The sequence below is a fragment of the Hyla sarda genome, chromosome 7 (genome assembly GCF_029499605.1).
Source record: "Hyla sarda isolate aHylSar1 chromosome 7, aHylSar1.hap1, whole genome shotgun sequence".
In the NCBI taxonomy this organism is placed as follows: domain Eukaryota; kingdom Metazoa; phylum Chordata; class Amphibia; order Anura; family Hylidae; genus Hyla; species Hyla sarda.
Genome location: NC_079195.1, coordinates 22,015,221 through 22,042,555, shown reverse-complemented (window position 1 = coordinate 22,042,555; position 27,335 = coordinate 22,015,221).

Below are 27,335 nucleotides of genomic sequence, written 5' to 3'. Positions count from 1 at the left end.
CTGCAACTCCAGCTGTTGCAAAACTACAACTCCTAGCATGCTTGAACAGCCAAAGCTTTCTGACTCCTGAATGACAAAGAAGATGATCAGGAATTCAGGAGTCTGTGAAAGCTGAATGACACACATAGTGACAAGCTATGTTGATTAGCATCCAGCTTTAATGGGAACAGATAGAAAATGTGTGCATAAAAACTACTGTGCAGTGATTTGCAGACTGCCAGGCTGCTCCCAGATTAAGAGCAGATGAGTCATCACAGTGAGGGAGAGAGATGGACACGCCCCCTCCACCAGGCAAGAACTCAAAGCAAGTGAGCAACATATAAATGCTATTTGTTAGGGATATATAGGTCCAAGACACATGAAAATGATATGCACATGATCAGGATTAGGTACTGGGTAGCATGTGACTTTTTGTTTTGTTTTCTGCACTATGAAAGGTACGCTTTAAGAGGTGGCTAAAGAGAAGAATTATTGTTTTTTGAGAAATGGATAAAACTGCTCAGCTTTGGCCAAAGGGATGAGGCTGGACCTTTTATCTGGGGCCTTGAACCATATAAAGATGGTACCTGAAGAAAACAGTCTTAGAGACATGGGCACTTATCTCATTGCCTCAATAGGAGATCCGTTTGGTGATGACGTCACTTTTCAGGATAATAATGTATCCTGTCACAGAGCAATTTTTTGTATTAGTGATGAGAATACTTTTGTTCACCCTGTTCTAGCTGCATATTATGCTTTTCTTGATAAAAAAAAAAAAAAAGTATCAGAAGGAGCAATAGTTTTTTTTAAATTGGTATTCCATAGCTCAACGTTTGGAACAAACTGTTCCGAACGCTGGAGCCAGCGCAGGGAGCTCGTGATGTCATAACCCCGCCCCCTCAATGCAAGTCCATGGGAGGGAGTGTGACGGCTGCCACGCCCCCTCCCATAGTCTTGAATTGAGGATGTGGGGCGTGAAATCATGAGGGGGCGGGGCTATGACATCACAAGCTCTCGGCGCCGGCTCCAGCATTTGAAACTGTTTGTTCCAAACGCTGGGCAGCGGAGTTCCCCTTTTAGTGGTCCACAAAGTATCCCATCTTGAGGAACAGCTGATTTTCTGTAGTAGTAGTAGACACTCACATCAGTGCCTGGACCCTAGAGCTCGCAATCTAATCTCCAAATCAGAATGAACTGCCAGTCTTAGTAGATATAAGAGAGTCGACTAGACAATTCCAAATGCATGACATTTGCATTTCTTGCTATTCACCCTCTCCAATTGTGTTGATGAAAAATGCAACTTAAAGGGGAACTCTGGTGGAAAACAAATGTTTTCAAATCAACTGGTGCCAGAAACTTATACAGATTTGTAAATTATTTCTATGTAAAAATCGTAATCCTTCCAGTACTTATTAGCTGCTGTATGCTACAGAGGAAATAGTGTAGTTCTTTCCCGTCTGACCACAGTGCTCTTCTCACTCCTCTGCCCATGTCAGGAACTGTCCAGCAGAGAGCACTGTGGTCAGACTGGAAATAACTATACAACTTCCTCTGTAGTATACAGCAGCTGATAAGTACTGGAAGGATTAAAATCTTAAATAGAAAACATTTTACAAACCTGTATAACTTTGTGGCACCAGTTGATTTGAAACATTTGTTTTCCACCAGAGTACCCCTTCAGCAGCTGTACAAAATGTGTTGGTCTACTATATGTTGTGGTACCTCTTCCATTAGTCCTGTACAAAATAGTGACACATATTGATATTCCTTTGAATGCTCTGAACTCTGCTACATCTCATAAACAGCTCTGCTATGTCTCATATACAGCTACATCTCATAAACAGCTCTGCTACGTCTCATATACAGCTCTGTTGCATCTCATATACAGCTCTGCTTTATCTCATATACAGCTCTGCTACATCTCATAAACAGCTCTGCTATGTCTCATATACAGCTACATCTCATAAACAGCTCTGCTACGTCTCATATACAGCTCTGTTGCATCTCATATACAGCTCTGCTTTATCTCATATACAGCTCTGCTACATCTCATAAACAGCTCTGCTACATCTCATATAAAGCTCTGCTACATCTCTTATACAGCTCTGCTACATCTCATATAAAGCTCTGCTACATCTCATATACAGCTCTGCTACATCTCATATACAGCTCTGCTACATCTCAAATACAGCTCTGCTACATCTCATATAAAGCTCTGCTACGTCTCATATACAGCTCTGCTACATCTCATATACAGCTCTGCTACATCTCATATAAAGCTCTGCTACGTCTCATATACAGCTCTGCTACGTCTCATATACACCTCTGCTACATCTCATATACAGCTCTGCTACAACTCATATACAGCTCTGCTACGTCTCATATACAGCTCTGCTACGTCTCATATACAGCTCTGCTACATCTCATATACAGCTCTGCTACGTCTCATATACAGCTCTGCTACGTCTCATATACAGCTCTGCTACGTTTCATATACAGCTCTGCTACGTCTCATATACAGCTCTTCTACATCTCATATACAGCTCTGCTCTATCTCATATACAGCTCTGCTCTATCTCATATACAGCTCTGCTACGTCTCATATACAGCTCTGCTACGTCTCATATACAGCACTGCTACATCTCATATACAGCTCTGCTACATCTCATATACAGCACTGCTACATCTCATATACAGCTCTGTTACACTGCTTTTTCTAAACACCTCAATTACTAACAATTAGAGTTGAGCGAATTTTTAAAAAAAATCTGTTTCGGTACAAATTTATTTGCGGTGAATCGCTATTAAAAATGGCTATTTCTGGCCTACAGAGAACCTCGATAGGGGTCTAGAACACTGCCTTGCTGCTTAGGGAGTGTGCTGGGTTAGGGAAATAATACTGTTATTCAGTAAGACATTCGGATTACAGGCATCACTATTAGAATCACTGTCGCAGAGTGGCACAATGACAGAGCCTGGAGGTGGCAACAGGATGAGGAGACCATATAGTGGCTGAATGACACAGCGTGAAGGTGGCAGAAGCATGAGGAGACCATATAGTGGCTGAATGACACAGCCTGGAGGTGGCGGAAGAATGAGGTGATCATATAGTAGCTGAATGACACAGCCTGGAGGTGGCGGCAGCATGAGGAGACCATATAGTGGCTTAATGACACAGCCTGGACTTGGCGGCAGCTTGAAGAGACCATATAGTGGCTAAATGACACAGCGTGGAGGTGTTGGCAGCCTGAGGAGACCATATAGTGGATGAATGACACAGCGTGGAGGTGTTGGCAGCATGAGGAGACCATATAGTGGCTGAATGACAGAAGAAAATGGTCTCTTTTGTAAAAGTGTTAGTGTGCACAAGTAAGTATTGATGATGTGCATTACGTAAAACGTAACTTTTAATAATATGTTTAGGAAAAAATATATGGACCCAATTTTTTTTTTTTTTTTTTAAATCAAACAAAAGGAAAGGTGTGCAAAAAACACCATGTGCCACCTACACCACCAAGAATTGATGTGATGCATAGACCACTAAAAGGTGGAAGGGAACAATGTATGGTCCATTGTAGCAGGTGGGGGTAGGTGGCACATGGTGTTTTTTGCACACTTTTCCTTTGTTTGATTTAAAAAAAATTGGGTCCATATATTACATTTTTATCCTAAGAATATTATTAAAAGTTAAGTTTTAGGAAATGCATATCCTCAATACTTACTTGTGGTCTGATGTGGAGGAATGTATGTAACTGGGGAGCAGCACCTTAAATCTGTTTGTGAAGCGTTGGTGTGGCACCATGGTCAATCAAATCTCATGCATCAGGCATTGGTGGGTGGAAATCCTGGCTGATCCATGCCTGATTCATCTTCACAAAGGTCAGTCTCTCCACATTTTTCGTGTACAGACGATTTCTCCTTGGGGTAACTATGGCCCCCGCCACACTAAACACCCGCTCTGATGGCACACTACTGGCTGGGCAGGACAGCTTTTCCAGGGCAAACTCTGCTAATTGCGGCTACAAATCAAGTTTGGCTGCCCGGAAGTCCAGCGGATATTCAAAGTGTGTTGGCATGGGCATGTCAAGGTATGCCACCACCTGCTGGTTGAGGTCCGGCTCTAGATCTACCTGCTGCTGATGAGTTGCTTCACTATGCGGTTGAAGAAAGCTACTCATCAGCAACTGTAGACTCAGGCTGCTGCTGATGGAGGTGGCACTGCTCCTGCCACCCCTCCCCAGCAGCCGTGGCAGTGGAAGGTGAGCGCAGAGGGCCCACCGAGTCAGACCTGCGAGAGGATGGACAATGGCAGAGATAGGCATGAGCCAACTGACTACGTAGGATGTATCTGTAGTAGGTCAGCTTGTCCTCCCTCTCAGTGGGTGTAAAAAAGGCCCCCATTTTGTGCCGGTAGCACGGGTCCAATAAGTTGGAGAGCGAGAATTCATCCCGCTGCCGAATGGTGACAATTCAGCAGTCACTATGCAAGCAAGTGAGCAAACAACGTATCATTTGTGCAAGTGACTCTGAGGGACTCCCTGCCTCCATCTCCACTGCATTCTGCCACGGTATGTCTGGGTACTCTGTCTCACCTTCCTCATGACCCTCTAGCTCTTCTAGCTGCTCCTGCTCCTCCTCTCCTGTCAGATGACTAGAAAAAATGTGCTCCACTGTGCCCTTCCTCCTCCTTTTCCAGTTCAGCCCCCACAGGGCTCATGTAGCCGTGAGATGTATGCCCCACGTCTCCAGTGCCCTGAAAAGCCATCGTTTCCAACACGTGTTGTGGGAAATGAAGCAGTGGAATGACGTTGTTCATCCCATAATCCTGGCAACTGACTAATAATGACGCTTCCTCAAAGGGCATGAGCAAACGGCAGGTGTCACATATGAGCTGCCACTGGTTGACATTAAATTTACACATGGGAGTACTCCTATCTGCTTGAATCATCAAGAAATCAGTGATGGCTTTTTTCTGTTCGTATAGTCGGTCCAACATATGGAGGGTGGAATTCCAACACGTGGAAATGTTGCAAATCAGACTATGTTGGGGGATATCATTCTGACGCTGCAGCTCAAGGAGGGTGTGCTTTGCGGTGTACGAGTGGCTGAAGTGCATGCAAAGTTTCCTTCCCATTGTTAGGATGTCTCGCAGATGGGGGGAACACTTCAGGAACCGCTTGACAACTAGATTGAACACGTGTGCCATACAGGGCGCATAGCTCAGGCTTCCTTGTCGCAGCTCAGACAAGATGTTCTTCCCGTTGTCGGTCACCATGGTTCCCCTTTCCAGTTTCGTTGGAGTAAACCATGATTCGATATCTTCATGAATGACTTTTAGCAGTTCCTCCGCTGTGTGACTCCCTTCGCCAAGGTAAATCATGTGAAGAACAACGTGACACTGCCGTGCCCTGTACACATGGTATGCTGGAGGGGAACTGAGACTTGTCTGTGCAGTGGAGGCTGAGGACACGGTGGAGTAGAAGGAGGCAGAGTCGCGCACTCTCACAGGACCAATGGCTTGAGGAGGCGGAAGCGGCGTGACCTGTCCAAGTTGGTGTTGTGACTGTGCAGGAACCACATTCACCCAGTAGGTCCTAAAGGACATGCGCTGCCGTGCACTTTGGTACACACCGACAGGCTCAAGGACTGGCCCACCTTCTCTTCCACAAAATTGTGCAGGGCTGGTACTGCCTTCTTCACAAAGAAATGACTCTCCACCTCGGCTCGGCACAAGCCATCAATTCTCTGAAAGATGCAGAGTCCTCCACTTGAAAAGGAAGGGACTGCAGCACCAGCAACTTGGACAGGAGCACATTCAGCTTCTGCGCCGTTGGATGAGTGGGCGCATACTGTTGTCTCTTGGACATGGCTTTGCCGATGGATTTCCGGCAAAATGACTGACTCAAAGTAGGAGGAGCAGGAGCATCTGGAGCGACAGAAGATGGGTATGACACACAGCTCCCTTCGGCTGAGGTGGTGTAGCCTGGGCTTGGTAAAACAGGGAGCGGCGTGCCACTTGGGTGATGCAGCAGGCTGGACCACCACATCGGAGCCACGGTTCTCCCAGGCTGCTTTATGGTGACGCTGCATATGTTGACGCAGGGTCGTGGTGCCAACATTGGGACCCTGGCCACTCTTCACCTACTGCCGACATATCTTGCATGTGGCTATGTGAACCTCCTCCGGATTCTTGATGAAAAACTGCCACACCGGCGAGTAGCTGATTTTCCCACCAACAGTCCACACTGATTGACTGGTACTGCCTCCTCAGGTTCCTCAACAGTGTCTGCTCCAGGAGCCTGAACGCTCGCAACATCTCCAATGCCACTCTCCTCATCACTACTTGCCCGCCTAGTGGAGGAGGCGGCGGATGTCTCCTCCACTTCTTGGTTGGGCAGTAGCTGCTGACTGTCCTCTAGATAATACTCACTAAATAATGGAGCTGAACCCACAGAATAAGATACTTTTGTGGGGGAGGGAACAGCATAGGACAGAGGCAATGGGAGGACAGGGACTGCTTCCGGGTCATGCCAACTGAGGGTTGTGTCTGAGGAACCCACCGACTGTTGACTGGGGTTATCAGATGTCACTTGTAATTAAGCAGTTAACCTTGTAAACCAATCAATGACGGCAGATGGGTTGCTGGTCGAGACACGACCGCAAGCCGATACCGGGAGCTCAGGCCTCTCGCTGCGACTCCTGCTGCCACTTTACCCTGGTCTGCTGCGACCTCTGCCTGATGAATTAAGGCCTCTGCCACTCCTCTGTGCACGTCCTGGCACTTCTCTGCCTGACATACTTAGTGCATATACATAAGGGAAGGACAATGAGCTACAGTACACTTAAAACAGTATTTGTGTACACCAGCAGGTGTGTACTTTTGGCTGGCCTTTCACAGTAATTAGGCCCTTAAGACTTTAACACAAACAAAATAGTAGACCACTTAGATATACGTATGTGTTATGCACTTATGAGAGGAGGACTATGCGCTCCAGTACGCTTAAAACAGTATTTGTGCACAACACCTGGCTGCTGATAGGCTGCATGCTGCATGTTATTCCGGGTCATCCCGCCTTCCCTTGTTCCTGCCTTCCCAGGAATCCTTGCCCCATGTCCTCACATGTGGATCCTTCATTTTAGATGCCCTGGAGCCTGGACCGCACTAAATGGAGTTTAATGAAGCGATTTGCGCAATCAAATTGCGGCCATATTCGCATTTGTTGCAAATCAAATTTTTCCTGAAATTTGTTCCAAATTCAAATTTATCAGATTTGATTCGTTCATCCCTACTAACAACCTCTCCTGGGATTCATTTATTTGTTTATTTAATTCAATTATTGTTCAAAAAGTAAAGCTTCAAAGGGAAATACATGTACGGAACATTTCCCCCTGTCGTCTGTACATGACATGAACATTGCTGTAATTTACAGTCCAATGATGGTCACTTTGTACACTTAGCCCCCCCCCCCCCATCCCTTGCCCTCTGCTCTGTGACCTTTTCTTCCTACAGTATGTTTGATGAATTCTATTCATACAGACCTTTTTCTTTTTCATCACTTGCATAAAATCGTTTTTCTTTTTCTTTTCTTTTCTTTTTCAATATGTTTCAATATTGTACAGCAAATAAAAAATATTCTGAAAATCATTGCCACGTTTCATGAAAACTGCCGAGCAAGCTGTTCCTGTATTACATGTATTAAAAGTTTATTGTTATATAGAGAGATCTAATTTTATTTTAAATTTTTTTTGCAAAAAACTTTTTAAATAAAACGAGCTGACGTGTTCTTTAGGTTGATATTACCTTCCTTGTCTTACAGATATTTGTTGAATTGAATGTGATTTGTGTCTTTACAGGAATGTATACGCTTTACAGAAGTGGCACGTAACGTAGCCTGGGGGATACATGCCACCTGCGGTACTACCACCTGAACACATGGCAGGGAGGCAGGGGCGTACCTAGAGCATTTGGCAATCGGGGCGGACCCTTTGTTTGTCACCCCCCCACACACCCGGGGAAGACCCTGTGATTGCCTCCATCCCCTCCAACCCAAGAAAGTAAGAAAACACGCACAAACTTTTTTCAATGTTTTGAACAATATTTATTGCACTAATTTGTAAACTCTATATCAACTTGAAAAAACTAGAACAGTGAAAAATAAATTAACTTAGAAATAAATTAAGCTTACATAATGAATTACTTAACATCCAATACGCTTTCTAGAAACAAAAAAACACAGATCCAAAGTGACCACTGTATTTGGCCGAGGTAATTTGAAAGGATTTAAATCCTGCACCCCCCTTAATTACACCCTCCCCCTCTAATTACACCCCCCCTTTAATTACACCCCCTCTCTCCCCCCTTAATTACACCCCTCCTTCCCCCCTTAATTGCACCCCTCCTTTCCCCCCTTAATTACACCCCCTCCCCCCCTTAATTACACCCCTTCTCCCCCCCCTTAATTGCACCCCTCCTTCCCCCCCTTAGTTATACCCCCCCCCTTAGTACGCCACTGCAGGGAGGTATAGATGACCCTGTGTTCCCTGTGATAGATAACACTCCCTTCACTCATGTCTGTGAGAGGGGGCGTGATGGCCGTCACTCCCCCTCCCATAGACATGAATGAAGAACACAACCATGGCCGCCCGAAACCAGCATTCTGAACCTGATGTTTAGAACACTGGGTGACTGCACAGAGATCATGATCCCAGCGGCCGGACCCCCGCCATCAGACATCTTATCCCCTATCCTTTGGATAGGGGATAAGAATTCTAGGGCTGGAGTACCCCTTTAAGTCACTTCATCACAACTTAAACGGGCACTCTCATTAAAAGCAATTTTTGCTATTGCACTCCTCATGGTAAATAAAAAAATATTTATAATGTACTTCGTTTAAAAAAAAAAAAAGTTTTCTATGTTTTATTTGTGTTAAAAAAAGCTGCCATTAGGTGTCTCCCTACTTGTCCAGAGCACATTTCCCCCCATCTTTTGAACAGACTTTGGACTCCTGCTGGCCTGGCAGAAGTCCAAAATCAGGAAATGCTGAGGAGGGTGTGCAGCCTTAGCCAATCATAGCTCATCTCCCACTGAACTGCTCTGGGCTGTGTGTAGCAGCGTGAGGGAGGAAGTTCTCCCCTGTATGGCTTCAGATGATCTCACAGCCTGCTGGGGAACGCCCCTTCCCAGTCTGTGAATCTGATTGAGACTGAGCAGAAAATACAGAGCAATATCAAGGTAGAAAACTAACAAATAATAAAAATAAAGGCAGGGGTGGTTTACCATGATGGGGGCAGTGAACTTGGGGGATTATAAAATTTTACAAGATCATGAGAGGTACCCTTTAAAAGAATACTATAGTGGAAAATAACACAAGTTATAGATCGCAAGGGGTCCGCAGGAAGGGAGTATTTCGGCCCCTGACGTGGCGTGGTGGTTGACACCCCCCCTCCATATACCCCATAGAGATAGATGGAGGGGGCGTGTCAGCCACTGTGTCATGCGGGGATGGACATGCCCCCTTTCTGTGGATTGCCAGGGCCCCAGACAGGAGATAGCGTGGGGTCCCAGCAGTGAGACCCCCTGAGATCACTAAGCAGTCAGACCTCCTGAGATCTGAAGTTATTTTCCATTATAGTATTCCTTTAAAATTTTACAGATTTGGAGCCAGAAGAATGAATATTTGGTCACAGTCCCTTTAATTGCTTTATAGCAGCTTAATAAAATGTAGCAATTTTTTGGGTTTTTCCATAGGCTTCTTCTATTGCATGTATATGTGAGATGTCTAATGCAGATGTAAATGTTTACAGGTTCTCAAGTTCTCAGTCCAAAATGATCCAAACTACTGATAAGGATCTTCACAGGTTGGCTTACTGTGGTGCAAGGTGGGAAATGTAGCATGCCCTTTTTTTTCTCTCTCAGCAGTGGTCCTGTGGCATGATGCCTAGAAGGATGTATCCAGGGAATGTATCGGAGATAATGAAGGGATAAGTGTAATTCAGAGAGGCCTTTATTCAGCTTTCTCCTCTCTAACGAAGATTAGATTCTCCCTCTCAGACGTGTGTAAACTTGTAGAACGATATCCCCACAGTGCGGAACAAGAGTTGGCGCAGTGACTGGATTGTAGACAGATAGTGATGAGCGGCATAGGCCATATTCAAATTTGCGATATTTCACAAATATATGGAAGAATATTCGTCATATATTCGCAAAATTTGCATATTAATTATATTTTTTATGCGCATATGCGGAAAGAAATGCGCATATGCGAAAATAGCTGTGCACATGCGTATATTCGCAAATTCTTTATAGGTAACTTAAGGGCTAGTGCATTAACTCTGTGATTTTTTGCCTGTTGAAACCAATAGACCCATTGTGGTCTATGGGGATCTCATGGTATGTAAAACTGTAACATAAGCAGGAGGGTCTCAGCAGTGGTGGTTCAAGTCCCAGGCTGTGACTGAGTGTTACAGTGTTGTGGTTTAGCTTTACTTTCCTGGAAAAGCTGCTGAGTTGCCCATAGCAACCAATCAGATCGCTTCTTTCATTTTTCACAAGGCCTCTGCTAAATGAAAGAAGCAATCTAATTGGTTGCTATTGGCAACTCAGCAGATTTTCCTGGAAAAGCTGCTGAGTTGCCTATAGCAACCAATCAGATCGCTTCTTTCATTTTTCACAAGGCATCTGCAAAATCAAAGAAGTGATCTGATTGGTTGCTATGGGCAACTGGACAACTTTTCCTTTGCGCAGGTTTTGATAAATCTCCCCCTATGGGGGAGATTTATCAAAACCTGTCCAGAGGAAAAGTTTCTGACTTGCCCATAGCAACCAACCAGATCGCTTCTTTCATTTTTTAAAAGGCCTCTGAAAAAGGAAGGAAGCCATCTGATTGGTTGCTATAGGCAACTCAGAAACTTTTCCTCTGGACAGGTTTTGATGAATACCCAGCCTTACACATTACATCCAGTTTCAATTAACCCCAATACCCCTATTTGGTACCCCATTAACCTAGTTCCCACGGTTCAAACACTCAGTTAATTGCCAAATGACCTAGGGGGCGATTTATCAAAACCTGTTCAGTGGAAAAGTTTCCCAGTTTCCCATAGCAATCAATCAGATTGCTTCTTTCATTTTGCAGAGGCCTTGTTAAAAATGAAAGAAGCGAGCTGATTGGTTGCTATGGGCAACTGGGCAACTTTTCCTCTGGACAGGTTTTGATAAATCTCCCCCCTAGTTCCCACGGTTCAAAGGCTTTCTTAATTACCAATTGACCTACATTTGTCAATCACGAGTAAAAAAGTTAAACCTCAAAACTATAAGACTCCATCCAACCCGAGGACTCAAACCACCGCACGGTCACCCATACATTGTACTGCCGAGACCCTCCTGCTTATTTTACAGTATTATATACTGTGAGATCCCCATAGACCACAATGGGCCTATTGGTTTGCATGGGCAAAAAATAGCAGAGTTAATGCATTAGACTTAACCTTTCTAATATACTTAATAAGACATTTTTATTTCCTTTTTTTTTTTATTTTTTTTTTTTTTTAAATCATGGCTTATAAAATCATGGCTTTGTCCAAGCTGAAGCACAGGCATGGAAAAAGTCCAGTGAGTGAGGGTGGGCTAGCACTCCTCTGTGCTCTCTCCTGTCTGATAGTACTCCTCTGTGCTCTCTCCTGTCTGACAGTACTCCTCTGTGCTCTCTTCTGTCTGATAGTACTCCTCTATGCTCTCACCTGTCTGACAGTACTCCTTTTTGCTCTCTCCTCTCTTATAGTACTCCTCTGTGCTCTCTCCTGTCTGATAGTACTCCTCTGTGCTCTCTACTGTATAATAGTACTCCTATGTGCTCTCTCCTGTCTAATATCACTCTTCAGTGCTCTCTCCTGTCTGGTAGTACTCCTCTGTGCTCTCTACTGTCTGATAGCACTCCTCTGTGCTCTCTCCTGTCTGATAGCACTCCTCTACTATCAGACAGGAGAGAGCACAGCTGTCTCGCCCCCTGCCATAGACTTGCATTGAGGGGTGGAGCGTGAGGTCACATGGGGGCGGTGCTGTTACATCACGATCACCGGCCCCGTGATCGGCAGTCATCAGACCCGGAGCGATGTTCGCTCCGGGGCCTGATGAGAGTGGGGTGCTGCGTGCAAGATCGCGGTGGGTCCCCAGCGGCGGTACCCTGCGTGATCAGGAAACTTATCCCCTATACTTTAGATAGGGGATAAGTTGTCAGCACGGTAGTACCCCTTTAATAGTTTTACATACACAATTATACATACATTCAACTTTTTTTCTTTCTTCTCAATTTTTTTTACAGCAGTTAGTACAAAAAAATGTTCACAGAAAAAGAAATAAAAATCTGACAAAATCCAACTCTCACTTGAATTGATGTCTTTTAGGACAAATTGTATGAAAATTATAGTGAGAGCCAGAGCCTGTGTTACTTGTGATTCATGTTATTTTTTTTCCCCTCTGAGTCTAAAAAACACCTTATACCACAAGAAGATTTATGTAAATTACACTCTGTCAGTTTTTGGGTTGTATTTAAGTAGAGTAGAGGTTCCACCACCGCTGTCATCTGCTGGGGATGAGTCGACTGCTGGCATTTGTATCTGTTTAAAGGTGACACTTTGTCCATGATGTGAATAAAATTACCAGACAAAATGTTATCATCTCTACCTTGGTGTGAGTCCATAGTCAAGATTCATAGTATTTGTAGAGTTATAGGATCATCAAAGGGGTACTCCGATGCTCAGCGTTTGGAACAAACTGTTCTGAACGATGGAGACATCACGCCCCCTCCCATAGACTTACATTGAGGGTGCGGGGTGTGACGTCATGAAGGGGTGGGCTATGATGTCATGAGCTCCCTGCACCGCCTCCAGTGTTTGGAACAGTTTGTTCCAAACGCTGAGCAGCGAAGTACCCCTTTAAGGGCCATCTTTTGGGGCTTTTAAAGGGGTACTCCGGTGGAAAACATTTTTGTCAAATCAACTGGGGCCATAAAGTTAAACAGATTTGTAATTACTTCTATTTAAAAATCTTATTCCTTCCAGTACTTATCAGCTGCTGTATGCTCCAGATGAAGTTGTGTAGTTCTTTTTGTGTAGTTCTTTTGTTTATGTCAGGAACTGTCCAGAGCAGGAACAAATTCCCATAGCAAACATATCCTACTCTGGACAGTTCCTGACTTGGACAGAGGTGTCAGCAGAGAGCACTGTGGTCAGACTGGAAAGAACTCCAGAAAGAAATACAACTTCCTCTGGAGCATACAGCAGCTGATAAGTACTGGAAGGATCGAGATTTTTAAATAGAAAACCAAGAAACCAAAACAGTCCTACTAGGCTAAGGATGATTGAAATAAAGGAAAGAAAAGAATAAAGAGATGTGTCCAGTAGATAAGGTGAAATGTATTACACAATAAATTATTGTGCACTATGGCGTCTTCTGCAGGGCCCTGGCATCAGACAGATCACAGGTTACAATAAAATAGAATAAAATAAAATAATGCTAGATAATTTAAAATAATAAGATCTTCATATAGTGGTTATTCCACTATTGGCAAATTTGTTTCGCTAGGAGGGCTAAAATGTCAGATTATAGTCTCTTCGCCGTAAATGGCTTAATATAATGATAAAGTAGAAAGATATTGTCATCTCCGCAATGTGGTAGCGTTAAATAGATTGAATAACAGGTTTTTCACAATATAATTGCGTTCCTTATGGTGATGGCTCGGACAGCGCTGTGCCGTGATATGGGCTGTAGGTGAGGCTGGTAAGTATTCGGTAGGAGCGCTCTGCAGCGCTGTAATAGCTCGCGTTGAGCGTGAATATTCGCAATTCGAATATTTATTGCAAATTTTGCATATTTGCGAATATGACGAATATAGCACTATATATATTCGCAATTACGAATATTCATATTTTTTTTTCCCAGAACACATCACAGTGATCTCATCCCTACCTGCTTCCAGCTTGTGGTCTAAATAAGGCTCCTATACTATTTACTGTATTAGACTGGAGAGCAAATTTTCGTAAATATGAGAATATGCAAATATCCTCTTATTTGTGAATATCTTCATTAAAGAATATTAGGAGATAGATAGATATATCCAGATAGCAAGGAGGAGCAGCACACCAGGGATGCAAAGGTGTAGCGGGTGCAAGCGGGCCCAATCGCAGCCCGGGTCACTGGCAGTAGCAGTGATGTATAGTAGAATAAAGTGTCCCGCAGCACTCCAGTAGTGATCAAAATAGGTTTATTACCTCAAGGTAAGATACAACGTTTCGACCGTCACCACGGTCTTTTTCAAGCATAAGCAAGTGACACACTCCTCCCATATTTATATGGGGTACAATATCAAAAGGTGATTGTGCTCAATAAAGAAAAAACATGTATTACAGTGGATACTGTGACAATTGTTTAGAAAAAGAACATAATGATACATGAAGAAAATGCATACTTTTAACAAGACAGTGTAATTAGTGCTGTACAGTATATACAACCTGGCATATATCGCATCATGTGTAAGTGACAATTAGTGTACAGGTGTGTGGACATTAAAAGTAATCAGGGTAACATGCCACGAGGTCAAACACTCACCCATCTGTGGTAATGGCGGCCATTCCCTGACGCCGTGTGTGCACACGGCTCTAGGGAATTCCGCAGACCAGCCGGAGTACAGCCAATCACAAGGGGGCGTCGCGCGTTGCTAAGCAACGACTGTAGCTCGCGGTCCGCGCACACTCACTGTGCTTCCGGATGCCGCGAGCGCCATGACACTTCAGGGAAAGTAGTGTCTTGTTTGGCGCATGCGTATAGATGTGTATAGTTGTCAATGAAGCCATGTGTAGTGCGGGCAAAGTTCCCGTACTTGATCTGTCAATACTAAGTAATATAATAATGTGGATGAATGTATGTAAGTAACTACGGAAGATGAGAAATGTGTATTGGTGTGGTGAAAACAGGAGTGTATGTAGAAAATGATAGGTGTGTAAGTGAATAACGGGAGATGGATGTGCATGAGTGAATGAATCCTTAGTATATAAGGAAATTAAAAATGGAGAATTACAAATAAAAATAAGAAAAAATAAGAATGTAAGGAGTGTACGGGTATACATGTGTAGGTGTGAGGGTGGTGGCAGGGTGTGGCTGTGAAGGCAAGCTGTGTGAAGCACCTGCATAGTATATACATAGGCACATGATTTTGTACATGCACGTATGTATACACATGCATCAGTGTATAGCTGTGTTTGTCAGTTGATCTGGCTCACATAAAGATGTGTATAGAGGAATAAAATAAAATAAACGTAGATGAGAGCAATTTCATTCTTGGTTGGCTGCACTCGGGTGGTAAGGGTCTAGAACTGGTAGAGTGGTCAGATAGATGATGGTCAGTGGTGTTTGATCGACGTGTCCCCTGATCATCTGCATAAAAACAAAGCAAGAGTAATTAGCATGTTGAAAGAAGAACACGGTATAGAATTGATCATTAGGATTCATATACAGTGAATGATAGATGAGTTAGTATAATGCTCAGTGTGTGTGTCACAATTTATATATACAATCAAGTTCAACTGGCAGGTCAAGTCATCGGGATAATTTGTAGATACCTGTGCAAGCGATTGGGCCCGCTTGCACCCGCTACACCTTTGCATCCCTGGTGTGCTGCTCCTCCTTGCTATCTGGATATATCGAAGGGGTCTTGGAGCCTGCACCCCATATCCATCTGGACTCCTTTCCAAAGGACAAGGATGGAACATTCCACTTCTTCACATGCCTCTCCAGAGCCTCAGGTATTTGCTTATACTGAGAGTGAGATCGGCAGGATCATTGGAGCTGTGGATGAGGACGCTTCTTTCCTACATGCTCCCTCAGCCCTGGATCTCCAGAGGCAATACGAAACAGAGACTAAGAGACTATTATCTTTGAAACTTCACCTCTCTACATTAAGCGAGTACTACAAGTCCCAGCGGATCCCCAGAGGTATGCGGGTGGTCCCACCGGACAACGCATACAAAGGGGACAAGGATTTCCGCACCAAGTTTGAACATATAGCTAACAAATACGCTGCCGATGTGATTATTTTGAACATTGAATTCCTTCAAAGAGACATTGCTGCTACAAGTGACAAAGTAAAGACACTGGAATCTACCTTGGAAACAATACTGTCTAGCGATGATTACACCAAATTATGTTCCAAACAATCTTCCTTCTTGGCAAAACTCAAAACAGAACAAGAAAACATCAAACGTCACAAATGGTACCGTGATGTGCAAGACTACCAAAATGGCCGCATATACAATTGGGGCGACTTGTCCACCAACATCAGGAGGACAAGACGTTTGAAGGACCAACCGGGGACCTCACGCCAGAATGCTCGTCCTACTGAACCAGCATCCAGTTCACCTACTGCCCCCCAGGATTTTTTAGGGGCTTGCCAGACTCACAACAGCGACCCACCAGAAGGGGAGGTCGCAAATGGAAACGATCCCTCAAGAACCAGAAGCCGGGGCGTGAGGACGACACAGTTGAAGACCAAACCACCAAAAAAATAGTGGTAAATATATCTTCTACCCCTTTATCTGATTCACAATGTTTATTACTTGCTAGGGGCTTGAACTTTTGTCCGATTAACCATACTAATTGGTTCCAGCTTGAATTGGACTTTATTCAGTTCTTTAGAAAATTGAAACTTAAAATGTGGTTTATGAACAATTCTAGTTCGTCTAATGTTGACACTAATGTTAATAATGTACAATTTCGTGCCTGTAACTATGACATTAGTGTACCCAGCAATTTTTCTCCACAGGTACACGTACCTGCCATTGATACATTTTGTACTCTTGTTAAAAATGATACTGACAAGCTGCGCACCTCTGGAAATGTTAGTGCAGCTCACAACATTTCACAGAAACAATTGAGAGCAATCAATGATCTGGTCCATGATCACAGCCTGATCATAAAACCCGCTGACAAAGGGGGATCGGTTGTGATCATGGACCGCTCAAAATACATTGCTGAGGCTATGAGACAATTGGGGGATGCCTCTACATATACACTACTGAACAAAGACCCTAAATTTGACATACAAAGGAAGATCAATATAGTCTTGGTAGATGCCCTGACTATGGAGATCATTGACCGCCCTCTCTTTAATTTTTTGACTGTCCTGTGTCCTTCAACACCCATGATATATTTCCTTCCCAAGGTACATAAAGATTTGGTGAACCCTCCCGGGAGACCAATTGTCTCCGGGAGAGATTCACTCACGAGCCATATATCCGTATTTTTGGACCAAATACTACGTCCTTATGTACACAGGGCCAAATCCTACATCCAAGACACCTCGGACTTCCTCAAAAAAATCGAACAAGTCACACTTCCAAAGAACAGTATATTGGCATCCCTAGATGTCATCAGTCTATACACCTCAATTCCACACGAGCTAGGCATCCAGACCATTCGCAGAACGATCTCTACAGATTTTTCTCCTGTGCAAACTTCATTCATTATCCAACTTCTTGAATTATTCCTACAATGTAACTACTTTCTATTCAATGACAAATTTTACCTACAAATAGCTGGGACCGCTATGGGGACCAACGTGGCGCCCAGCTATGCCAATTTGGTCATGACAGAGATTGAGGAGGGGTCTGTCTGTGTATCCCACCATGCCAGTCATGTACTGGCATGGTGGCGATACATAGATGATATCTTCCTCGTCTGGACAGGCACGGTCATTCAACTACACGAATTTCTGACATTCCTCAACAACATAAATGACCATATAAAATTCACTCTCACTCATTCTACAGAATCAGTCCAGTTCTTAGACACATTAGTCATCTCACAAAATGGTAAACTACATACAGACCTTTATACCAAGCCCACTGATAGCAACTCCATGCTACGCTATAACAGTCACCATCCTCGCCCCATGGTTAGATCCCTACCCAAAAGCCAGATGCTCAGAGCACGACGGATAGTTAGCCTTGACGAAAGGGTAGAACCTGCACTCGACAAAATGGCCAAGAATTTCATACAGAGGGGATACCCCAAATCACTGGTTGAGAGAAGTAAACAGGAGACACTTACTCTCAGACGACAGTCACTATTGCACCAGACAAAAGTAGCCCAATCCAACAAACGCATTAGTTTTGTGTCAACATACTGTGACAGATCCACAACAATTGCCAGAATTATTAAACGACACTGGCATATTCTCCGAGACAGTTTTCCACAGGTAGAGGAATTCCAAAACAACCCCATTATGGCTTACCGGCGCCCCCCGAACTTGAGAGACAAACTTGTGAAAACAGATGTCTCTACAAGTTTAGGGGGCCAACAAAGATACCTCACTGTACAAAATAAAGGCAGCTACCCATGTCGGAACTGCATTAACTGCACCCGCATGGACAAGGGCCCACACTTTAAACATCCAACCACGAACAGACAATACAGGATAAGATGGTACCTGACCTGTACATCTGAATTTGTGGTGTATGTTCTCACATGCCCTTGCCAGCTGCTATATGTAGGCGAAACCACATTGGAGTTCCGAACGAGGTTCAACCAACATAGGTACTCAATCCGTAAGAAGCGCCTGGACCTACCCGTAGCTAAACATTTTACGGAATCTGGACATCATGAAAATGACCTCAGATTTACTTTGTTAGATCATGTTCCCATATCTAAGAAAGGCGGCGACCGAGTTAGCATACTCAAAAGGTGCGAATTGCGTTGGATCCATGAGTTGGGCACACTACGCCCCCACGGACTTAACGTAGATTTCACTGTAACCACAGGTATCTACAAATTATCCCGATGACTTGACCTTCCAGTTGAACTTGATTGTATATATAAATTGTGACACACACACTGAGCATTATACTAACTCATCTATCATTCACTGTATATGAATCCTAATGATCAATTCTATACCGTGTTCTTCTTTCAACATGCTAATTACTCTTGCTTTGTTTTTATGCAGATGATCAGGGGACACGTCGATCAAACACCACTGACCATCATCTATCTGACCACTCTACCAGTTCTAGACCCTTACCACCCGAGTGCAGCCAACCAAGAATGAAATTGCTCTCATCTACGTTTATTTTATTCCTCTATACACATCTTTATGTGAGCCAGATCAACTGACAAACACAGCTATACACTGATGCATGTGTATACATACGTGCATGTACAAAATCATGTGCCTATGTATATACTATGCAGGTGCTTCACACAGCTTGCCTTCACAGCCACACCCTGCCACCACCCTCACACCTACACATGTATACCCGTACACTCCTTACATTCTTATTTTTTCTTATTTTTATTTTTATTTGTAATTCTCCATTTTTAATTTCCTTATATACTAAGGATTCATTCACTCATGCACATCCATCTCCCGTTATTCACTTACACACCTATCATTTTCTACATACACTCCTGTTTTCACCACACCAATACACATTTCTCATCTTCCGTAGTTACTTACATACATTCATCCACATTATTATATTACATATGTATTGACAGATCAAGTACGGGAACTTTGCCCGCACTACACATGGCTTCATTGACAACTATACACATCTATACGCATGCGCCAAACAGGACACTACTTTCCCTGAAGTGTCATGGCGCTCGCGGCATCCGGAAGCACAGTGAGTGTGCGCGGACCGCGAGCTACAATCGTTGCTTAGCAACGCGCGACGCCCCCTTGTGATTGGCTGTACTCCGGCTGGTCTGCGGAATTCCCTAGAGCCGTGTGCACACACGGCGTCAGGGAATGGCCGCCATTACCACAGATGGGTGAGTGTTTGACCTCGTGGCATGTTACCCTGATTACTTTTAATGTCCACACACCTGTACACTAATTGTCACTTACACATGATGCGATATATGTCAGGTTGTATATACTGTACAGCACTAATTACACTGTCTTGTTAAAAGTATGCATTTTCTTCATGTATCATTATGTTCTTTTTCTAAACAATTGTCACAGTATCCACTGTAATACATGTTTTTTCTTTATTGAGCACAATCACCTTTTGATATTGTACCCCATATAAATATGGGAGGAGTGTGTCACTTGCTTATGCTTGAAAAAGACCGTGGTGACGGTCGAAACGTTGTATCTTACCTTGAGGTAATAAACCTATTTTGATCACTACTGGAGTGCTGCGGGACACTTTATTCTACTATAGATAGATAGATAGATAGATAGATAGATAGATAGATAAAAAAGGATAAGTTGGCCAGCACTGATAACAAACTACTGCATGCACGCTGCTAGGCTAAATATACAGCAACAGAAGAATACAGCAGCACACTGCCAGCACAAAGATAAAGATAAAACATGAAATGATATATTGCTACAATGCAAAAAATATTTAGCCTAGCAGCGTGCACCCGTATGCCAGGTCAATGCAGTAGTTTGGTATCAGTATGTGCTGGCCAACTTATCCTTTTTTTGTGCTATACATATGGGGGAGTGGCTACCTCCATGTGGGTTCCGGCACCCCACCCATCTTTATAAGGTACTGGATGTTCCAGACCTTACAAGCCTGGTAACTGACTGCACAGAGGCATATTCACAGTGTAGGGTCCATCCCAATGAGGTCACCTTATCGTGGTGGGATGGTCCAAAGAATTTGGCCGCCAAATTGAGAGCTAAGTACCACAATTTTTTTTCATTTTTTGCATTGTAGCAATATAGCATTTCATGTTTTATCTGTATCTTTGTGCTAGCAGTGTGCTGCTATATTCTCCTGCTTATAGATAGATAGTTATCTGCATGCGCACACGCGCACATTACCTCAAATATATCGAATATGCGAATTTCACAAATATAGGATGAATATTCATCCATATATTCACGAAATATCGCAAATTTGAATATGGCATATGCTGCTCATCACTAGTAATACCCCTATTTGCTGCCCCCTCTACCCTGACAGCACAGGGCTGATGTGTTAGTGTTCTTGAGTGGGATGGGGACTGAGGCTGGGTGTCAGGCTGGTGCGCTCTGCAGGCGCTGGAGTCCCTCTACTTTTTACCCACTTTACCCTGGCGGCACAGGGACAACAAAACAGAAGTCCCAAGTGGGGTAGGGAGGTCGGCACCAGGTGCCTCTTACCAGTGATACCGATAAGGGATGAAAAGGTAGTCACTTCTGGTCACGCTTTCTTCCGATATCGCTGGCCAGCAGAGTGAATGAAGTTCGTGGAGCGCGTGCTCTGCTTCTAAACTTACGGTGATGATTACAGAAGTGCGGGTCCTCCGGTTTTGCCAAGATTGGGGTAGGGGTGCATATAGATTCTGGCTAGATGCGTTTCAGGGCGCCACGTCCCCTTTTTCAAAAGCTGATAGAAGGAGTTGTATATAGGGTGGGTCATTTATATGGATACACCTTAATAAAATGGGAATGGTTGGTGATATTATCTTCCTGTTTGTGGCACATTAGTATATGTGAGGGGGGAACTTTTCAAGATGGGTGGTGACCATGGCGGCCATTTTTAAGTCGGCCATTTTAAATCCAACTTTAGTTTTTTCAATAGGAAGAGGGTCATGTGACACATCAAACTTATTGAGAATTTCACAAGAAAAACAATGATGTGCTTGGTTTTATCATAACTTTATTCTTTCATGAGTTATTTACAAGTTTCTGACCACTTATAAAATGTGTTCAATGTGCTGCCCATTGTGTTGGATTGTCAATGCAATCCTCTTCTCTATATACTACTATATCCTACTATATACACCGCAGGAGAAATGCTAGCACAGGCTTCCAGTATCCGTATACACTGCTATATACTACTATATACACCGCAGGAGAAATGCTAGCACAGGCTTCCAGTATCCATATACACTGCTATATACTACTATATACACCGTAGGAGAAATGCTAGCACAGGCTTCCAGTATCCGTAGTTTCAGGTGCTGCACATCTCGTATCTTCACAGCATAGACAATTGCCTTCGGATGACCCCAAAGATAAAAGTCTAAGGGGGTCAGATCGGGAGACTTTGGAGGCCATTCAACTGGCCCACGATGACCGATCTACTTCCAGGAAACTGTTCATCTAGGAATGCTCTGCGCATGTGCCATTGTGAGGGGGATTGTTAACATTAACCTTGCCAGAGGGGAGTCCCTGAGCGCTGGACAGCTCCCGAAGGTTTGCTATGGGCTCTCTGGCAGATGTTCGCGCCGCATGTGATCCTAATTTTTCATATCTGTTTTACTGCAGGTGTTTTAGGGATTGGACTATTTAAGGGGAGCATGGGCTGCAATAAACCTCTTTTCTCTGGGCATGGTGTCAGTGTGTATGCTGCATATTTCCCTTGTCTATAGTGTTTTGGCAAGTCCATTTATTCCTGGTATTTTTGTAAGTTTGTGGTGTTTTTTTTGGCAGATTTTGAAATATCCTATTTAAATAGTCCAATCCCTAAAACACCTGCAGTAAAACAGATATGAATAATTAGGATCACATGCGGCGCGAACATCTGCCAGAGAGCCCATAGAAAACCTTTGGGAACTGTCCAGCGCTCAGGGTCTCCCCTCTGGCAAGGCTAGTGTTAACAATCCCCCAGCGCGCCAGGCCCGAGGCTGACATCACAATGGCACATGCGCAGATGACCCTCACGATCGAGGACGAACTGCACATGCGCCAATCACCGGAGCCGATTCGCCGCAAGCAGCCCAATCAGCATTCAGCTTAGAAGAAGCTGAAAGTAAGGAGGTGCGCACTTATGACGGCAGAATATTCATTAGTGTGGGAGGCGGGCACGGACGGAGAGAGGGGCAGGCCGGCCTCCCACACAATACCTTGCAGGGTGACGTATCGATGGCAAGATGGCGGCGGGAGAAAAAAAAAGTGGTCGAGGCAAGCCAGCAAACTAAGGAATTAACCAGCTTCCGGGTCTGTTAAAAAAGGTTAAAAAAAAACACATATAGTAGCGTTATGAACAGGAAAGAAAGCGTTAATGACATATAGCCACAGTACTAACTAACTGGCCAAAGAAGGTTAAAGCAGTGGAGAACCCCTTTAATTGCTTCAGCATCAATTATTCATGTTTTTAACATGCACGGCACTTATGGATGTATCGGGAACAATCCTCCTCCTCAATTTATTACTTTATCTATGATATGATGCACTATGCTGACTATGAGGAGCATTTACTAAGGGGTTTAGTAATTTTTTTCTGATTATTTTTGGCGCTAAATTGCCGCAATTGCGCCTACCCTATTTTTCGTGCGACTTTCTCTAGCAAGAACTAGAGCTAGAAAGTAAGAAAAAAATGTTCCCGCTTGATTTACGCTAGTTTGCATTTTTGACTTGCAGTGGTCAGGTATTTATTAACTGCGACAGTCACAGCTGCGCAATAAACAGTCGCAACGGCCGTAAAAATTGACTAAATTTACTCCAGCCCCAACATGGAGCAGGAAAAGCTACTGCCGCCCGGGCTCTGACATACTTTCTCCCCGCTACCCTCACTGCACTACCGGGACACTGCAGTGATTTACATTCTCCCCCCTCTCACCTGCCAGAGCCACACAACTCCCATCTGTCTGCTAACTGTTGCAAGACTACAAGTCCCAGCATGCCCTTACAGTGACATTTTTGACGCTCCGGGCCTGTTGGTACCGACTCTTCCGGAACCCCTGTGGCGTTGGGTACCGGGGTGATAATTGGGGGTTAGCGCTAGCTGTTTTTGTGGCTAACGCTAAGCCCGGCTTAGTAATGGACTCCGTCTGTAAGACAGCTTCCACTACTAAGCCTGTCCAGTAAAGTAAAAAAAAAAAAAAAAACACAACAGGTTTAAAAAAAAAAAACATTACAAAAAAACACTCCCCCACAAGCCCTCATTAACCATTTTATTAACATCAAGCAAAAAAAAATGCTGGTCGTCGAAGTAGTCCACCGAATCCGAAGAAGAAGAAGTAACAAAAAATATTTAGGGAGAAAAAACAGTGTTAAAAAAATGTAATAAATACACACACACACACACACACACACTAAACACTGTTTACCACTATTCTGAGCCATGACTACAATTTAGTTATTGAATTATTTAGATGTGGTGAAAAAGCTAAAAAAAACTCAAAAACAAAAGATCCAGAAGGAAACCTAGCAGCCAAACCTATTCAGACAGCAGACTATTTTTTCTACTACTTGAAGTAAATTTCCCACTTTTGCCTACGTGTGCCAAATTTATTAATGCCGTGCCACAATTTAGTAAATTTGTTGCACATAGTCAAAAATGAAGTAGAAAAAAACAGGATAAAAACCAGACTACATAGTAAAAGATTAGTAAATGCCCCTCTATGTAATTATTTCACTATGATTTATGGATTGTTATGATGTTATGCACTTTATTGATTGATTATTTGTATACTATTAAAGGGGACTATTTAAGAACCCTTGTTTGACTCATTGTTATGCTTGAGAAAGGCGGCGTGAGGCAGCAGAAACATCGCACTTTGCTGAGGATGCAATAAACACTGAACTTTTGAAACCTTTGTGTGCTGGGATCCTTTCCTATGGATTGATGTTGGATTCCTTGACCAGGAACCCTTTGATGGCATGCACCTTATCCTAAGAATACATGGGTGGATGTGCTGTTCTTCTGGACTTTGTATTTATCTTTCTATCTATCTATCTATCTATCTATCTATCTATCTATTTCATATCTATCTATCTACAGTGATCCCCCAACCTACGATGGCCCCAACATACGATAATTTCAACATACAATGGTCTCTCAGAGGCCATTGCATGTTGAAGGCAGCATCAACATACGATGCTTTCATATGTCGGGGGCATCGCATAAACGGCCATCGCATAAACGGCTATACTGCTTCAGCTGCTGACGGATAGCCGTTTAAGGTACCCCATGTGGTCCGGTAAATGTCCTTCACCTGTCCCCGACGTTCCGGACCGTCCTCTTTGGGCTGCGCTGCATGGCTGTCGCTCTCCTTCGTCGTCATCACATTGCCACGCACGCCGTCACGTCATCCAATACGAGCGGCGTGCGTAGAGCCACGATCCTAGCCAACAGTGACGGTCAGAAGCGGTGAGGACACCCGGGAACATGATGGCAGCGACGATCGAGGGCAGCGGTCACGGTCCGGAGCGGCGGGGATACGTGAGTATTAGTGTTGCTCGCGAATATTCGCAATGCGAATTTCATTCACGAATATCGCATATTCGCGAATTCGCGAATATTCGCGAATATAGCACTGTTCGTTTTTTTTTTTTCACAGTACACATCACAGTGATCATCCCTCTCTGCTTCCAGCTTGTGTGGTGTAAAGAAGGCTCTAATACTACTGTGTGAGACTGGTGTGCGAATATTCGCATATGCGAAAATAAAACAAGACTATTACGAATATGCGAATATTCGCAAATATATGACAAATATTCATCCATATATTCGCGAATATTCGCGAATTCGAATATGGCCTATGCCGCTCAACACTAGTGAGTATAACTCTCTATATTACTATTGCATGGATCCTGCAACTTACGATGGATTCAAGTAACAATGGTTCATTTGGAAGGAATTACCATTGTATATTGAGGGATCACTGTATCTCATATCTATCTATCTATCCATCCATCCATCTATCCATCCATCCATCTATCTATCTACTAATATTCTTGGTCTATACAGAAGTGAGAATGGGTCTATGACATTTTTCATTTTGAATATTGTTATGTCATATTCGCGAATATCGTCACTATCCATCTACCTATCTAATTTTAGTGCCGACATTCGCAAATATGAGGATATTTGCGAATATTTGCATATTCGCGAATATTCACTCTCCAGTGTAATACAGTACATAGTATAGGAGCCTTCATTAGACCACAAGCTGGAAGCAAGGAGGGATGAGATCACTGTCATGTGTTCTGTGGGGAAAAAAAATTATGAATATTCGTAATTGCGAGTATATAGCACTATATTCGCGAATATGCAAAATTCATGATAAATATTTGAATTGCGAATATTCAAGCTCAACACGATTTTCTAAAATTTAACAGATCACCAAACATTTAAGACAGTCGATCTTACCATAATCGGTGGGTTTGACTGACTTTATTGCGTATGGCCAGTTAAAGGGGTACTCCGCTGGAAAACATTTTCTTTTAAATCAACTGGTGCCCGAAAGTTAAATAGATTTGTAAATTACTTCTAATAAAAAAAAAATCTTAATCCTTCCTGTACCTATCAGCTGCTGTATGTTCCACAGGAAGTTCTTTTCTTTTTGAATTTCCTTTCTGTCTGAGCACAGTGCTCTCTGCTGACACCTCTGTCCATGTCAGAAACTATCCAGAGTAGGAGAAAATCCCCATCGCAAACCTCTCCTGCTCCGGACAGTTCCTAAATGGACAGAAGTGTCAGCAGAGAGCACTGTGGTCAGATAGAAAGGAAATTCAAAAAGAAAAGAACTTCCTGTGGAACATGCAGCAGCCGATAAGTTCTGGAAGGATTAAAACATTTTTAATAGAAGTAATTTACAGATTTGTTTAACTTTCTGGCACTAGTTGATTTAAAAAAAAAAGTTTTCCAGTGGAGTACCCCTTTAACCCCTTAAGGACTGAGCCCTTTGGACTCAGCCCTTTTTTTTTTTTTTTTAAATCTGACCACTGTCACTTTATGCATTAATAACTCTGGGATGCTTTTACCGATTATTCTGATTAAGAGAATGTTTTTTCGTGACATATTCTACTTTATGGTAGTGGTAAATTTTCATCGTTACTTGCATCCTTTCTTGGTGAAAAATCCCAAAATGTCATGAAATTTTTGAAAATGTTGCATTTTTCTAACTTTGAAACTCTCTGCTTGTAAGGAAAATAGACATTCCAAATGAATTATATATTGATTCACATTTACAATATGTCTACTTTATGTTTGCATCATGAAGTTGACATGTTTTTACTTTTGGAAGACATCAGAGGGCTTCAAAGTTAAGCAGCAATTTTCAAATTTTCCACAAAATTTTCAAAATCGGAATTTTTCAGGGACCAGTTCAGTTTTGAAGTGGATTTGAGGGATCATCTTATTAGAAATACCCCACAAATGACCCCATTATAAAAACTGCACCCCCCAAAGTATTCAAAATGCCATTCAGCAAGTTTGTTAACCCTTTAGGTGTTTCACAGGAATAGCAGCAAGGTAAAGGAGAAAATTCTAAATTTTCATTTTTTACACTTGCATGTTCTTGTAGACCCAGTTTTTGAAATTTTACAAGGGGTAAAGGGAGAAAAAGCCCCCCAAAATGTGTAGCCCAATTCCTCTCGAGTAAGGAAATACCTCATATGTGTATATAAAGTGTTCAGAGG